Here is an 18,292-nt window from a genome sequence, read left to right as displayed (position 1 = left end):
CACTGCATATAACTAAATAAAATAAACATCCATTGACAACTAAAAAAAAAAATTAATGTGGCAAGAAAAAAAAGAAGAAAAATTCTCAGGAAACAAGGGGAATGCCAGCAGCTAAAAATCAGTAGATGTATGAGCAACAGTGATCAGGTGCCAGGGCCATGTGTCATAATTACTTCTTATAATACCCCCACAAAGCACAGTGCTGTAGCCCCACTGCCTCATACAGGAACTCCAAGGCCTAGGTCACTTCTATTAATAAAGGCTAAGGAAGCATTTTCTGAAAACTTGTGCTTGCAAGCTTAGAAACTGACTTTCCTTTATGTTGAGTCTGCAGACAAAAGGCCTCTGAAAATACCCCACACTATCCCAAACTCTCTGACATCACTGTCCCCTCCCACTGCATGCTGAGAAGCACTACTCTCATTTTTACTTTTGTTTACCTTTCTTCTTCTCCTATAATTTCATTTGTTGTTTTAACTATGTTAAAAAAAAAAAAAAGTTTTGTTTAACTGCCCTAAGATCTGCTTCCTTGAAATTAGCCAAAGGTAACTTCTTTCAGGGACTTACCTGAATTCTAGTAAGCTCACATGAAAACAATGAAACTGACTAAAATGTAATTTATCTCCAAGTTTTAACACTTGCTGATCATCAACATTCCGTAAGTATTTTCTAATCTCCTATCCTTTAAATTATAGACTTAGCATTATTTAATACTGTTTTCTATATCACATCAAGCTTATTATTATGCTTCATAACTACTGAAAGGACATGAAAATAGATTAATTATTTATTAGATCTCCATGAACAGAATGCATTATGTAAAATGAATCCTGGAGAGAAGTGGTAAAAGTAAGATTGCCAGTCCTGGAAGTTGAACCTGGAACTATAAATCCACCAAAAATTCTTAAAGAATTAACCATATAATAGGAAGAAAAAGAAAGGGGAACAGGGGCTGGAGTTGTGGCTCAGCGGCATAGTGCTCGCCTAGCACTTGCAAGGCCCTGGGTTTGATCCTCAGCACCACATAAATAAATAAATTAAATAAAGGTACTGTGTCCAACTACAACTAAATAATAAATATTTAAAAACAAAAGAAAGGGGAACAGATAGTTAGTTCTGATCAACAGGATGGTTCCTTGGGAATTTCTCAGTGCAAGGGTGCCAATCAAAGATCGCCCAATAGATAAGGTGACACCCTGCTCAAGGGAGATTCTATGCCAGCCACGAAATTCATTAGTTCATAGGCTCGGGTTCAAATGCTGCCCTGAGGTAGAGAGTTACAGGCATAAGCTGATAAGCTCTAATGGGGCTGTTTTACCCACAACTTTAGTTTTGTTTATCTTAAAGAAGGTTTCTCACAATAAATCCTTTTGATGTTTAAACCTATATAATAAATGTTCTGAGTCTGCTTATAGTCAGTCTTCTTCCATCAGAAGTTTGGCTGATCCACCGGGTCCCACTTTTTTTGTACTTTTGTATGTGTCTCTCTTTTTTCCAATCCCCTCACCATCTGGTTTGGGAAAATGAATAACCATCTGTGGGCCATAACACTGAGGAATTCCCATAGAGGCAGGCCTCCGCAGAGCAGATTAACAACACATGAGTCTGGGTCACTTATATTCCCCATCTAATGCAAGTACTCCAGGCCTATATGCATTTATTAAAGTTATATTGTGTAAAATTAACAAGCTTCCAGACAAGTTGAGGTTTTCCTTTTAGAGTAGTTTAACTCCGGGAAAATTTTCAAATCCAGCCTTCACCAGATTATAGACATGTCAATGGCTGACACACGCATACAAACTCCCAAAAAATAGATTTCAAAAGAACTCACACTGGCCTGGGAGTGTAACTGAAAGGTAGAGCACTTGCCCAGCATGCAGGGATCCTGAGTTCAATCCCCAGCATTAGGGGGGAAAAAAAAAAGCCATGAATCATACTTACGCCCAATTCGGCTTTCTAAATTACAATACATTCAGAACCAAAACTGTGTATCATAGCAACAATAGGAGAGGAATGAGGTGTTGGCTCAAGACCAACATCTCTTCCTTGGGTGATTTTATATTTTGGTCCAGAGAGCCAGGAACATGTCCTGGAAGCTTTCAAATCTACTTGGCTATTCCACCTGCTGTTTTGAGTTGCCTAAGGAACATTTCTGAAAGTAGATAATGTCTTAAATCTTGCCAACTCAGGAAGTTGAATCTGTGATTACAAACCTACCAAACCAAATTTCTCCTATGAAGTAACAACATTACTGGGAAGAAAGGAGGAGTTAATGGCCTAAGCTTTAAGACAGTTTTTTAAAAATGATTTTATTATACCTAAGTACAGACCCTGGGAGAGGGACTTGTACAGCTAAGTATGCAATCTATATGAAGTCCAGATCCTATAGGAAAGGCAATTCTGAGTCCTTATTCACAGGCCTTGAATCTGATATATCATGGACATCTCATTCTGTATATCTTCAAAAGGTGATTGTGTAGAACAGAAAATGCCCAGTCTCATTTCTTTCTGCTAAGGATCTTCTATTCCAATCAGTGTATGTGGCTATACACATGAATATAAAAGGTATGAAGGGTAAAGGTATCAAAAAAAAGGATGGAGGTAGGGACATTCTGAAAAGGGTACACAGAGAAACAATGACATGGCTTTAAAAAATAACAACAACAACAAATGTCTAACTAAATATGTACTAAATGCCTTCAGGAAACTAAAAGGAATTACTTATATCTTGATAACTGAATTTTATTTTTAAAAATGTAATCAGAAGGGCTGGGGATGTGGCTCAAGCGGTAGCGCGCTCGCCTGGCATGCGTGCGGCCCGGGTTCGATCCTCAGCACCACATACAAACAAAGATGTTGTGCCCGCCGATAACTAAAAAATAAATATTAAAAGTTAAAAAAAAAAAGAAAATACTTTAAAAAAAATGTAATCAGAAATCAAATTCTAATACATACAACTTAGCATACTCTCAATGTTATATAGCAAAAGTTTTCAAAGGAAACAATAATACCATGTGGATTGTATTTTAAGCCATTAATGTATAAATACATTCTGAATTTAATGTTGACTTTATGTATTTCTATTGTATTTCTTTGCTTAATTTTTTTTTCAGTGCTGGGGATCAAATTCAGGGCCTTGAACATGCTAAGCAAGTAAGTACTCTACAACTGAGTTACACCCCCAGCCCTGCTTAATTAAATTGTATCGTTAATAAATGTATATTCACGCCCTAATACACTAATCCTCATTCTAGCATTCTCACACACATCATTAGCATATATAAGACTATCTAGGAACAAATAAATAAAACCTAAAATGATTTATCAAGTCTAAGATGAAAAATAAAACCTTAACTGTGCCAGGTGCAGTGGTGCACCTGTAATCCCAGCCGTTTGGGACGCTGAGGCAGAAAGATCTTGAGCTCAAAGCCAGCCTCAGCAATTTAGCAAGGCCTTGCTCTAAATAAAATATACAAAAAAGTGTGGGTGGGCTTGGGTTGTGGTTCAGTGGTTGAGTGCCCCTGTCCAATCCCTGGTATCATGAAAACAAAACAAAAAACATCTTAACTATGTACCTAAATCCAGGTATAAATTAAGGATGGCAATGTGTTCGACCCACTTTGCACAGAATCTCAGAGCAACTGGGGACCATTTATCTGATATGTTAATGCCTGCTGTATCACCTCTACCTCAAAACTCTGTAATCCCAGCAGCTCAGGAGCTGAGGCAGGAGAATGGAGAGCTCAAAGACAGCCTCAGCAATTTAGAGAGGCCCTAAGCAACGGATTGAGACCCTGTCTCTAAATAAAATATAAAAAAGGGCTGGGGATGTGGCTCAGTGGTTAAGTACCCCTGAATTCATCCCCCTGGGGAAGGAAGGAAGGAGGAAAGAAGGAAGGGAGGGAGGGAGGAAGGAAACCTTTGTGGGAATGACTGGAAACTTACAACATAATGAAGCCACTTAGAACTATCTACACAACCTTAGAGCAGATAGCGCTGTCTCCCTCTGGTAGGGCTCACCTCCATCGTCAAGACAATACCAAACAAGTATAATTACTGTTGGCATGCAACTGAAATTCTCCATGTCTCCTGTTCTCCATCCCATTACCATTCCACTAATTCTTCTCCAGATGAAATATTTCTTCTTTATTCATTCAATTAGTATATCTATCATTGATTTCCTAATGCACACTTTTAATAATAGATATGGCAATAAGCAAAATAACACTTCTGTCCTGAATAGTGCTTATGGCCCATTGGGAGCAAGAGGCAGGGTTTAGGGAGAGAGAAAAGGTTGAAAAACTACAAAGAAAAGGTGGTTTTGAGTATAGTTTTCTGTCAATCTTTCTTCATATGCAGGTCTGAGGGGCTTACTTTTCTAACTGATGTTACAAGCTTTTTTAATGCTTATTAAAAGATAACTGTACAGTCCTTTGGTTCAGTTAAAGAAATTCAATTACAAAGATAAAATATTTAACAAACCTGTTTTGGTAGTTCATGTGAAAAGAGGAATGGGTCTATTTGACTGAATATACAACGCAAAGTAATGCATGACAAGGATGATCATTAAAAGAACAGATATGGAATGTAAAACTCCCAAATAATTAAAATGAAAGAAATGAAGATTCTTTCCAACCAAAAAAAGGCAGGAGAAGGAGAAGCCAAGTGGGACGAGGGGAGCATGCTTTAAAAACATAAGAAAGCAGAAAACAATTCAAATTTATCAGTAATCACGAAGTTGCCTATGGGAAATGGAAATTCTCAGCTTGGATACAAGATATCACCCAAAATATAATCATGTACAGGTTAAAGTTAAAGTAACAGAAAAAGACAATCAGATGAAATGAAAGCCAAAGCAAAACCAACAAACAACAACAACCAAAGAAACCCAGCCAGTATAGAACATTAACATCAGACAAAAGGCAAAGAACCTTGCTAAATATAGAGTCAGTACTGATCATCCTTTAACTTTATGTGAAACATTTCCATGGTTCAGAAGTCAAAACTATGTTAAAAGTCTCACTATCAACTTCTAGGAAATGGGTGCAAATGCAATGGGTTGGATAGAAATGGGAACAAGACTTCAAAAAGAAGGAAAAGAAAACCTTCAAATTGAGTAAAACAGAAACAAGTAATCCTAATTTTAAAAGAAAGAACTCAAGCAACTTTCGAGTATAGTATTCTGAATATATATCCTGAAATGTATTCTAAGAACAAAAAGAAAAATTACAAAGAAATTCTCAACTTCACCTAGTATAGTAGGCTTGTTAGTGGTGTAGTACTGGTATTATGATATCAGTTGAAGGATACTGAATGACAGAGCAAATGAGTATTCTGGTGTTGTTGGACAGCAGGGTTTCAATCCGGGAGAAGGACAACAGAAATATAATGACAATGGAATGTGAATTAAAGTTATCTGTCTAAACTGATGACTTTTCAAAAAATATATTGCCTACGTCAGTCCACCGAAAAAAAAACCTAGAAGCAATAATATCTCAGTACCAATTATCATGTCTCACTACCAGATATTAGTATATAAATGCTATTCTCCACTGAAAGGAACACAGGGTCATTAGAGAAATAACTGAGCTCAGGTCTAAGGCAAGGAAAATACAAGGCAAATGTAAAATACCCTGTTGTCTCAGAAAGCAAGAAAGTGTTTTTAAAAAATGTGAACGGGGTTGTGGCTCAGTGGTAGAGTGCTTGCCTAGCATGTGTGAGGCACTGGGTTCAGTTCTCAGCATAGCATATAAATAAATGAAATACAGGTCCATTGACAATTAAAAAATATTTTTTTAATGTGAATATGTACGTATGTAATTATGTATATATAGGTATATACACACACATTTCAGCAAGAAAATTATATGTATGTGTATATATATATATATATATATATATATATATATATATACACACACTATATATATATATATATATACATATGTATACATGTTCAAACATATACTCACATTCCCCAACAAAGAGAAAAACAGAAAGAGGAAGTAAAAGTGACAAAATATCACCTGTTGTTGGTTATTAGGTAAATGTATATGAATATTTGTCTCAATAATTCAAATAGATTTTTAATAGGTGTAAACTGGTTTTAAAAAAACACACAAACATGCTGCCATGTGACTATTTCATCATTAGAGACCAATCTCCCTTTTAAACTTCACTGAACCAGTGCAACTCAAATTTTTGTTGAATACCTTTGATATGCTAGGCTCTGAGCCCAAACCCACTATAAAGAGATGAAAAGAATATCCTCTGCCCTCCAACCTTCCATAGTCTAACAGAGAAACAAGATAAGTAAATAACAGTATAGGAAATACAACCAAGAAAGTATCAAAGGAAAACCAGCGCAGAGAAAGGTATGGTCAGCCCTATGTAGAGCCATCCAACAGGAATTTCTGTGACAGAGAAGTTCTTTTTTTTTTTTTTTTTTAATTTTTATTGTGGGTTGTTCAAAACATTACAAATTTCTTGACATATCATATTCCACACTTTGATTCAAGTGGGTTATGAACTCCCACCTTCACCCCATACACAGATTGCAGAATCACATCAGTTACACCTCCATTGATTTACAAATTGCCATACTAGTGTCTGTTGTGCTCCGCTGCCTTTCCCATCCTCCACCCTCCCCCCTCCCCACCTCTCCCCTCCCCTCCCCTCCTCTCTCTCTACCTCCTCCACTGTATAACCCTGAGGGTCTCCTTCCATTACCATGCAATTTCCCTTCTCTCTCCCTTTCCCTCCCACCTCTCATCCCTGTTAAATGTTAATCTTCTTCTCCTGTTCTTCGTCCCTACACTGTTCTTAGTTACTCTCCTTATATCAAAGAAGACATTTGGCATTTGTTTTTTAGGGATTGGCTAGCTTCACTTAGAATAATCTGCTCTAATGCCATCCATTTCCCTGTAAATTCTATGATTTTGTCATTTTTTAATGCAGAGTAATACTCCATTGTGTATAAATGCCACATTTTTTTTATCCATTCGTCTATTGAAGGGCATCTAGGTTGGTTCCACAGTCTTGCTATTGTGAACTGTGCTGCTATGAACATCGATGTAGCAGTGTCCCTGTAGCATGCTCTTTTTAGGTCTTTAGGGAATAGACCAAGAAGGGGAATAGCTGGGTCAAATGGTGGCTCCATTCCCAGCTTTCCAAGAAATCTCCATACTGCTTTCCAAATTGGCTGCACCAATCTGCAGTCCCACCAGCAATGTACAAGTGTACCCTTTTCCCCACATCCTCGCCAGCACTTGTTGTTGTTTGACTTCCTAATGGCTGCCAATCTTACTGGAGTGAGATGGTATCTTAGGGTGGTTTTGATTTGCATTTCTCTGACAGCTAGAGATGTTGAGCATTTTTTCATGTACTTGTTGATTGACTGTATGTCCTCCTCTGAGAAGTGTCTGTTCAGGTCCTTGGCCCATTTGTTGATTGGGTTGTTTGTTTTCTTATTGTCTAATTTTTTGAGTTCTTTGTATACTCTGGATATTAGGGCTCTATCTGAAGTGTGAGGAGTAAAGATTTGTTCCCAGGGTGTAGGCTCCCTATTTACCTCTCTTATTGTTTCTTTTGCTGAGAAAAAACTTTTTAGTTTGAGTAAGTCCCATTTGTTGATTCTAGTTATTAACTTTTGTGCTATGGGTGTCCTATTGAGGAATTTGGAGCCCGACCCCACAGTATGTAGATCGTAGCCAACTTTTTCTTCTATCAGACGCCGTGTCTCTGATTTGATATCAAGCTCCTTGATCCATTTTGAATTCACTTTTGTGCATGGCGAGAGAAAGGGATTCAGTTTCATTTTGTTGCATATGGATTTCCAGTTTTCCCAGCACCATTTGTTGAAGATGCTATCCTTCCTCCATTGCATGCTTTTAGACCCTTTATCAAATATAAGATAGTTGTAGTTTTGTGGATTGGTTTCTGTGTCCTCTATTCTGTACCACTGGTCCACCCACCTGTTTTGGTACCAGTACCATGCTGTTTTTGTTACTATTGCTCTGTAGTATAGTTTGAAGTCTGGTATCGCTATACCGCCTGATTCACACTTCCTGCTTAGCATTGTTTTTGCTATTCTGGGTCTTTTATTATTCCATATGAATTTCATGATTGCTTTCTCTATTTCTACAAGAAATGCCATTGGGATTTTGATTGGCATTGCATTAAACCTATAGAGAACTTTTGGTAATATCGCCATTTTGATGATGTTAGTTGTGGAACTAGACAGGGATGCCCTCTCTCTCCACTTCTGTTCAACATAGTTCTCGAAACACTGGCCAGAGCAATTAGACAGACGAAAGAAATTAAAGGCATAAAAATAGGAAAAGAAGAACTTAAATTATCACTATTTGCAGATGATATGATTCTATACCTAGCAGACCCAAAAGGCTCTACAAAGAAACTATTAGAGCTAATAAATGAATTCAGCAAAGTGGCAGGATATAAAATCAACACGCATAAATCAAAGGCATTCCTGTATATCAGCGACAAATCCTCTGAAATGGAAATGAGGACAACCACTCCATTCAAAATATCTTCAAAAAAAATAAAATACTTGGGAATCAACCTAACAAAAGAGGTGAAAGACTTATACAATGAAAACTACAGAACCCTAAAGAGAGAAATAGAAGAAGATCTTAGAAGATGGAAGAATATACCCTGTTCATGGATAGGCAGGACAGAGAAGTTCTTAAACCATACTATCCAACACAGCATTCCCTACCACAAGTGATTAATGAGTACCTGAAATGTGCTAGTGCAACCGAGGAACAGTTTCCTTTTGTTACATTTTAATTTATTTAAATTTTATTACATGTTAATTGATTTAAATTTAAATAGCTACATGTGTCTAGGGACTACCATATTGGACAGCACCACACCATAGGATATGAAAGCTGTAGGGGCATGGTCAGGAGGCTGGAAGAGGAGAAATTAAGAACATCTTCCCTGGAAAAGCAATACCTAACAGGTTTTGAAGGATGACTAGCAGTACAACCAATTAGATTAGTTGTAAAATACTGAAGGCAGAAGGGAAAGCACATAAAGCATGGAGAATGTCGCACCATAGTATTCTTAAGAAATCAGGAAGTTTGATGCTACATGTGCATAGGTAGTAGAAGAGGAATGGTGTAGGAGAAAAAGTGAAGATAACAAATTTAACAGAAAAGAAAAAGGCTAGATGTGTGTGTGTGTGTGTGTGTGTGTGTGTGTGTGTGTGAGAGAGAGAGAGAGAGAGAGAGTTAGCTTACATTTGGTTAATAGAAATGTGAGGCTACTTTAAGTCTCTGTTGCACTCAGTTAGCAAAAGAACCTGAACTAAAGGAGAAGGAAACAAATGAGCTATTTGAGAGGTAGATGAACAAGGGAAGCATAAAGGAAGACGCCCTGATCTCTGTCTTCAGATACTCACAACAAGAGAGAAATAAAACCAGGAGGATCCGATTCAGAAAGAGGGTGGGTGGGAAGAAAGAGGATGACTGAGTTTCAATCTTGACAGCTTTAGATCACAAATGGCAAGCTATGGTGAAAGCAGATTTATGCAGCTCACGAAAGGAAGGGGAGAGGTGGCTGAGACTTGGAGGGAGGCCTGGAAAGCAAAGAGAATACAAGCTAGATTTGAGTCTCTTGTGAGATGAAGCCGAACATGCCGAGGTCTGAACTGAATAACAATGTAGTCTGTCCTCTGCCTTTGCTCTCTGGTTATCAGGGCATAACTAATGAAATTCCAATAGAACAACACAGTCAGAGCTCTGTATTTTCAGGCACCCTTGCTTTCTCTATTTTATTAAAACAAAAGCATGAATAGTCTTCTATTTTTAAACAAAATTAGGTGGAAGAAAAGTTACAGTTACCTCACATGTGCCCTATCACCCATAAATAAACTGTAACAAAAACACATTCCTACAACTGAAAAAAAGGTTATACTGTTTTTGAATGAAACAAATATTGGACGTCTGGGACTATGCTATGGCCTTTATCACTCCTTATAACATCCTTTGAAATACTATTACCCTTGTTTTACAAGTGAATAAATTCAGGTTTAAAAACATTGAGTGCCCAAGAGCACACAGCTAGTAGGCAGCAGAACTAAGATCCAATCCAAGTTCAACAAATAAAGTTTAAAACCCATGAAATGACTGACCGGACTGCTCACACAGAAGTAGGAAAACAAAATGCAAAATCATGAGGTCTCTACTCCCTTCTTTCTCAGAGCTAAGAAGGCCATATGTTATACTCTCCAATCTTTAATGTCTTCCCATCTTTTCTACCTATCCAAGTTCTACCTGCTCTTCAAAACAGGTCCATCTCTAGCTCCATATCACCTGAGAGGCCTTCTAAACAAATTCCCCCCATCATGTTCTCTTTCTTGTGTATTTTTTTAAAAAAACTGGAATTGAACCAAAGGCACTTTACCACTGAATTACATCCCTACCCTTTTGAAGTTCTTATTTTGGGACAGGGTCCACTAAGTTGTTTAGGGCCTCAATAAGTTGCTGAGGATGGCCTTGAACTTGCAATCCTCCTGCCTCAGCATCCTGAATTGCTGGGATTATAGGCATTGCACCACTATACTCAGTTTCTTTCTTGTGTATCTTTTATTCCATTTATTGCTTAGGTCATTGAATTCATTCATCCTAGAAGCACAATTCTACTGTGGTTGAAGTAATATACTCAGCACTGAGGTTGTAGAAAAGAAATAAAACACCAAGTTTGTATGGGAACAGAAGACATAGAAAATTGCTGTTCATTTCACACTATGAGGTATTGAAAATACTTTAGTTATTTGTTACTTTATGTAGGTAAGTATTAATGTGGATATCTGGTTGATTCAACATCACTGAAAATTTCTTATATTCCTTTTATACACTTCATTCATCCAACAAAAAATTGGCTGAATTCCATTAAGGCACAGTGCTAGGTGCTTTAGGGGATATAAACAAATACAAGCTCTAGTCTTTTCCCTTCCCTGAAGAAAAAGAACAAATATGCATATAAAATAAGGCAGAATATATCAAAAACCTATATAAGTGTTACACATTATAAATACTTAATGTCTAGAAAAAAAGGCAAAATACATAATTGGTTCTTAAGAAGTGTTTAAGTATTCTGAAGCATCAGTAAGATCCTTAAAGGCCAAAACAGAAGATACATACTAGAAAATAAACAGTTGTGCAAAAGAACTGTGCCAAATGATCATTTTCTAACACATAAAAAAGTCACTTCTATATAAAGTAAACTGTAGTTCATCCTAGTGAGCTTAAAATGTGGAAAATATTTTAATTAGAAATATAACAGGGAAAAATTAAAATTAAAAACAAGATTTAGATCTGCTTTCTGAGCTTCCAATTCTCAGCAGGCATCTGGCCAGGAAAAATGGCAAGGGGATAATTGGCAAGGCTACAGGCTAGTGAAATATTTATAGCTACAAGAGGCTCAAAAAAAAAAAAAAAAACCTCAAAAGGATACTGAAGTTCTACTTAGCATGTATATGAGATATACAAATAAGCTTTTCTAATTATTTAATATTAATTAGCATGCTCTATTACTGTATTCCTCAGAGGAAAAGATACTATTTAAATGCAAAAAAGGAGCATAATTATGGATTCCAGTTTAACAATAATTAAATAAAAAGCAAAGAGAAATACTGCCAAGAATCTCTTCCAATACAGAGTTAGTAGACTAAGACTATTTGTGAACTCTAATCTCATTAAAATAAATTATTTGTTTAGGCTTAGATGTTTCATGTTCACAGTTAAAAGTATATGACTTGCTGTACTCTATAAATGAGAAATTTTCTGATAACATTTATATGTGGTCATAACATTTCAAGATACTCTTAAATGTATTCATTTCAGTTTCATATGCTAAATTAAAACATTATATATATATATATATATATATATATATATATATATATATATATATATACACACACACACACACACACACACACATATATATCTGATTACAGAGATAGAAATCAAACATTAAGCCACAGCTTGGGGACTTCATTTCCACAACTTATTTGGACTTCTTATTTTTCTGGGCTAGAAAAATTAACAAAGGTAATTTTTTCGAACAAATAAAATTAAGATTTCCATTTTTTTGATGTGTCTTTGCCTGGCTTTGGGATCAGGGTGATATTGGCCTGATAGAATGAGTTTGGAAGTGCTCCCTCTTTTTCTATTTCCTTAAATAAATTGAAGAATATTGGTATCAGTTCTTCTTTATTTTTTTTTAAAGAAAGAGAGAGAGAGAGAGGGAATTTTAATATTTATTTTTTAGTATTTGGCGGACACAGCATCTTTGTTTGTATGTGGTGCTGAGGATCGAACCCGGGCCACACGCATGCCAGGTGAGTGCGCTACCGCTTGAGCCACATCCCCAGCCCTCAGTTCTTCTTTAAAGATCTTGTAGAACTCAGCTGTGTATCCATCCAGCCCTGGGATTTTCTTGGTTGGTAGACTTTTGATGGCTCTTCTATATCATCACTTGAAATTGATTTGTTTAAATTGTGTATATCGTCCTGATTCAATTTGGCAAATTATATGACTCTAGAAATTTGTCGATGTCTTTGATATATTCTATTTTAATGGAGTACAAATTCTCAAAATAATTTCTAATTATCTTCTGTATTTCTGGAGTGTCTGTTGTGATATTTCCTTTTTCACTACGTAAGTTAGTTATTTGAGTTTTCTCTCTCCTTCTCTTTGTTAACATGGCTAAGGGTCTCTCAATTTTTTTATTTTTTCAAAGAACCAACTTTTTGTTCTGTCAATTTTTCCAATTGTTTCTTTTGTTTCAATTTCATTGATTTCAGGTCTGATTTTAATTATTTCCTGTCTCCTATTGCTTTTGGTGTTGATTTGTTCTTCTTTTTGTATGGCTTTGAGATGTAATGTTAAGTCACTTATTGACTTTTTCTTCTTTTAAGGAATGAACTCCATGCAATGAACTTTCCTCTTAGAACTGCTTTCACATTGTCCCAGAGATTTCGATATGTTGTATCTGTGTTCTATCAGACCTTCAACTATACTACAGAGCAATAGTAACAAAACCAGCATGGTACTGGCACCAAAACAGACTCGTATACCAATGGTACAGACTAGAGGACACAGAGACTAACACACAAAACTACAATTATCTTATATTAGACAAAGGTGCCAAGAACATGCATTGGAGAAAAGATAGCCTCTTCAACAAATGGTGCTGGGAAAACTGGAAATCCATATGCAACAAAATGAAATTAAACCCCTATCTCTCACCACGCACAAAACTGAACTCAAAATGGATCAAGGACTTAGGAATACAACCAGAGACCCTGCGTCTAATAGAAGAAAAAGTAGGCCCTAATCTTCATCATTTGGAATTAGGCCCCAACTTCCTTAATAAAACTCCTGTGGCACAAGAATTAAAATCAAGAATCAATAAATGAGATGGACTCAAACTAAAAAGTTTCCTCTCAGCAAAAGAAACAATCTGTGAGGTGAATAGAGAGCCTACATCTTGGGAGCAAATCTTTACCCCTCACATCAGATAAAGCACTAATCACTAGAGTATATAAAGAATTCAAAAAGCTAAACACCAAAAATACAAATAACCCAATCAATAAATAGGCCAAGGACCTGAAGAGACACTTCTCAGAAGATGATGAACAATCAATCAACAAACACATGAAAAAATGTTCATCATCACTAGCAATTAAAGAAATGCAAATCAAAACCACTCTTAAGATTTCATCTCACTTTAGTCAGAATGGCAGCTATTATGAAGACAAACAACAATAAGTGTTGGTGAGGATGTGGGGAAAAACGTATAGAAAGCAGTATGGAGATTTCTTGGAAAATTGGGAATGGAACCACCATTTGACCCAGCTATCCCTCTCCTCGGTCTATACCCAAAGGACTTAATAAAACAGCATACTACAGGGACACAGCCACATCAATGTTTATAGCAGTACAATTCACAATAGCTCAACTGTGGAACCAATCTAGATGCCCTTCAATAGATGAATAGATTAAAAAAGTGTGGCACATATACACAATGGAATATTACTCAGCAATAAAAGAGAATAAAATCATGACATTTGCAGGTAAATGGATGGAGTTAGAGAAGATAACTCTAAGTGAAGTTAGCCAATCCCAAAAAACCAAAGGCCAAATGTTTTCTCTGATATATGGAGGTGGCTTCATAGTGGGGTAGGGAGAGGGAGCATGGGAGGAATAGATGAACTCTAGATAGGGCAGAGGAGTGGGAGGGGAAGGAAGGGGGTATGGGGTAAGAAATGATGGTGGAATGTGATGGACATTATTATCCAAAGTACATGTTATGGTGTGAATATACTTTGTATACAACCAGAGATATGAAAAATTGTGCTCTAATGTGTAATAAGAAATGCATTCCGCTGTCATATATAAATTAAAAAACTGATTTTAAAAAAAATTTAGATTTCCAGTATGACCAACTAAATTCCTTATGGATCCAGTCCTTACATAGATAACTTTAATTTTTTGACAAAATGCAAAAACAGAAACACACTGAGATACCAAGTAACCCTAAGTAGAAAAATGGCTAAGCAAACTGTGATATATTCAAACAACAAAATACTACTGAGCAATAAAAAAGAATAAACTACACACAATGACATGGCTGAATCACAAAAACATGCTTAACAACAACAACAAATTTTTATGTAGCTAGGCAGTGGCACCTGCTTGTAATCCCAGCAACTTGGGATGCTGAAGCAGGAGGAGTGTGAGTTCAAGGCCAGCTTGGGCAATTCATTGAGGTCCTGTCTCAAAATAAAAAAAAAAAAAAAAAGGACTGGAGGTATAGCTCAGTGGTAAAGTTTTCCTGGGCTCAATCCTCAGTTCAAAAAAAAATTATATAGAAAAGTATTATAATTTCTTTCCTATGAAATTCTAGAGGAGACAAATCCAATCTATGGTAGGAGAGAAAAATAGCACCAGTGATCATCCCTGGTGAGCATTATAAGCAACTGACTGTGAATGGGCATAAAGAACTTCCTGGACATCTGATGATGATTTTCAACATCTTGAAGATGTGCTTAAGTTACACAGGTGATTTATTTGTCAAAACTGAAAGTACATTAAAATTTATATATTTTGTTGTATATACATTTTACCTCAAAAGAAAAAAAATAAACAAATACTGAACTCTAATCAATGATATGTATGCTATGTATTTAGGATAGAAGTGTACTGATCACTGAAATTTGCTTTGAAATGCATTAAAAATAAGATGGGGGCTAGGGATATAGCTCAGTTGGTAGAGCACTTGCCTTGCATGCACAAGGCCCTGGGTTCAATCCCCAGCACCCCAAAAAAAATGAGCAGGAATAATGAATGAATAGAGGTACATATAGATGGATCAATATGTGATAAAGCAAATATATAAAAATACTAATGGGCCAGGCATGGTGGCATATGCCTGTAATCCCTGTGGCTCATGAGGCTGAGACAGGAGAATCATGAGTTCAAAGCCAGCCTCAGCAATGGCGAGACACTAAGCAACTCAGTGAGACTCTGTCTCTAAATAAAATATAAAATAGGGCTGGGTATGTGGCTCAGTGGTCAAGTGCCTCTGAGTTCAATCCCCAGTACCCACCCCCGAAAAAAATACTAATGGCAAAATCTTGGTGTGGTATAATTATTTGCAATAAAATTCCTTCAACCTTGAAAATTTTCACAATAAAATATGTGATATTAAAAAAAGAAAAGAAAATGACATTGGATTAATTTGGAACAAGTTCTATCAGATGAACATTGTTTCCTTTTTATCTTAATAGTATTAGTAGTAGACTGGTAATCAGAGAAAGATGACTGAGAATATATTTGGAACCTGATAAATTTGGTTCTCTCTTCACATTATGATCAAAGCAGAAAAATAGGCTACAAAAAATAATAATGATAAGTTATTACTTTAATCCAACATTCTTTGCTTGATTCTTTCTTAGTACTTTACATAAATTAAATTTTTGATCTCCACAACAGCCCAATGAGGTAAATTCTATTATTGTTCATATTTTACAAATAGGGAATGTAAGGCATAGATCATTAGGTAATTTGCCAAAAATCACTTGAGCCAGAAATTAAAATCAAAAAAATCAGGGTTCACTTTCTGCTCTGAACTACTTCCCTATGATTGCTCCATTAGTTGACTTGTAACTGACAATAATGTGAGAGATGGTATTTTTCTCAAGTTTTTGGATGTCATGAAACTGGGAACAACAGCAAATATATTACTTTACAGATTCATTATCCAAAAAGATGAAGGGACAGATAGAGGCCGCAACAAGATAATAATTCTATAGGGGTAGAATATAACATCCTGCGTTTGAGTCCAAGCAACCAACTCTACCTCTAATGACAACACTAGTACATATTTGGTAAGAACTTGTCAAATGAATTGTGATTAAATGATAAGCTAGGGAGAACGTGGGGGGTGCTTTAATCAAACAAAAGGAAATATGAATTTAGGAAATCCTACAGGATATCCTACAACGTTCTAAAAGATAATTATGTTATATAAAAGCTGGTTAAATGAGAGCTCTACCAGACAAATGTCATGCAAAATTAGCCTCTGGGAACTACCTAACAGACACAGGTGAACTGGGACAAGTTTGCAGAGAAGGTATGGGACTTAGGTCTGTACTACCTAAAGCACAATGAAAGAAATTTTGAACATTTAACATGGAAAAAAGAACTTCAATGAACATGGTAGCAAACTTTCAAAGGTAAAGTACTGTCATGAGAAAGAAGAATCATATTTATTCTGTAATTAATCTTAAGAATTAAATAAAGCCAATTGATACAAGTTGCAGAAAAACAAATCCTGCATCAAAATAAGGCAGACTTTTCTAACAAATACACCCACAAAAAAAAAAAAAAAATTGGGAAAGTGTGGGCTCTCTCAGAGGGGTGTGACTACCCTAAATATGTCAATAAAACTCAATGAAAGGTTAGACCACATTAACTTTTATCCCTTTCAAATCTATGAAACTACTGTAAAATAAATGGTAGTTTTTATAAGGCTGTCATAGGAAGTTTTACATGAGTTTAAAACAGTCATACTTGTCACCAAAATACACTTGAGATGACAAAATTTAAATGTAAAGAAAAATTAGAAAATAGAAGTCATTTGTCAAGTCTATAAACGGGGAGAGCTTGAAGCCTAAAAGCTCTGGAAAAAAATTCAAAGAAAAGAATTCTGACTACATAAATATTTTAAACTTTTAAATACAAAGAATTAGATGCAAATTTAAGCTTTGAAACTAGGAGAAAAACTTTATCTTATCTTTAATATACGGCAATATATAGCCATAAGTTAGAGGTGACTACTTAAATTTAAATTAATTAATTTAAATTGATTTTAAATTAAGTTAAACATCAAAAATTTACTTCCTCAATTGCACTAGTCATAATTCAAGTCTTAATAGTTCACTTTTGGCTAGCAGCTACTGTGCTGGACAGTGCAAATATGGAACATTACCATCACTGCAGAAAGTTCTCTGGAAATTCTGTTTAGATTAAACAGAATAATTAATAATAATTTAATGCAGGGAAGTCATTACATAAGATAATAGAAGAGTTGAGAGGCCAAATGGAATGTTATAGCAATCCAAAGATTAGCAAGAGCAGGAATCCATTACCATCCCTAAGACAGAAGCACAAAGTACAGAATCCAAAACCCAAGGTCACCTGGATGAAGCAGGGATCACAGCAGGTGTCTTGGGTGAAAGGAGGCAACAAGGATGAGAAAAAACCCTCCTGAATACCACCATGATATAAAAACAGGAGGGGGAGAAATAGTCAGACTTCTCTCTTCCTTCTACCCTCCAATCTCTTGCTAGCTCTTCATATGGTTGAACACAGAGGACACAAAAAGCCTTGGAAATACAGCCTATGGGGGTCTGATCCCTCTTACATGGACAGAACCAAGAAAGAGAAACAATCTGATGTCATCAGGGTAAGGCCTGGTACAGGTACTTGCCTCACCATGTCCTCGGGTGACAGGAGGGGCAGAGAATTCTCTTTTATAAGGGCATTAATCCCATTCATAAGAGCTCATACTTGTGATCCAATTGCCTCCCAAAGGTCTCACCTCCAAACACACCACATTGGGGTTTAGGGTCTGATGTGAATTTGTCACATTCAGTGTACATACAGTAAAAATTTTTAAAATTAGGAGAAAAAAATCCACAAATAACCAACATTGGAAAAACATCCAACCTCAAAGTAATTAAGTATAAATTAGG

The 18,292-nt window shown here is 36.1% G+C and overlaps 1 protein-coding gene across 2 annotated transcripts in view; it reads right to left on the bottom strand.

Moving 5' to 3' along the window:
* Nucleotides 1-18,292, bottom strand: part of Sgtb (small glutamine rich tetratricopeptide repeat co-chaperone beta) — a 48,965-nt gene that overhangs the window by 16,154 nt on the left and 14,519 nt on the right. The window lies entirely within an intron of this gene.

Source organism: Marmota flaviventris, chromosome 5 (assembly GCF_047511675.1).
Source record: "Marmota flaviventris isolate mMarFla1 chromosome 5, mMarFla1.hap1, whole genome shotgun sequence".
NCBI lineage: Eukaryota > Metazoa > Chordata > Mammalia > Rodentia > Sciuridae > Marmota > Marmota flaviventris.
Note: the sequence above shows the minus strand (reverse complement) of the source record. Positions and strands in the feature narration are given on the sequence as shown.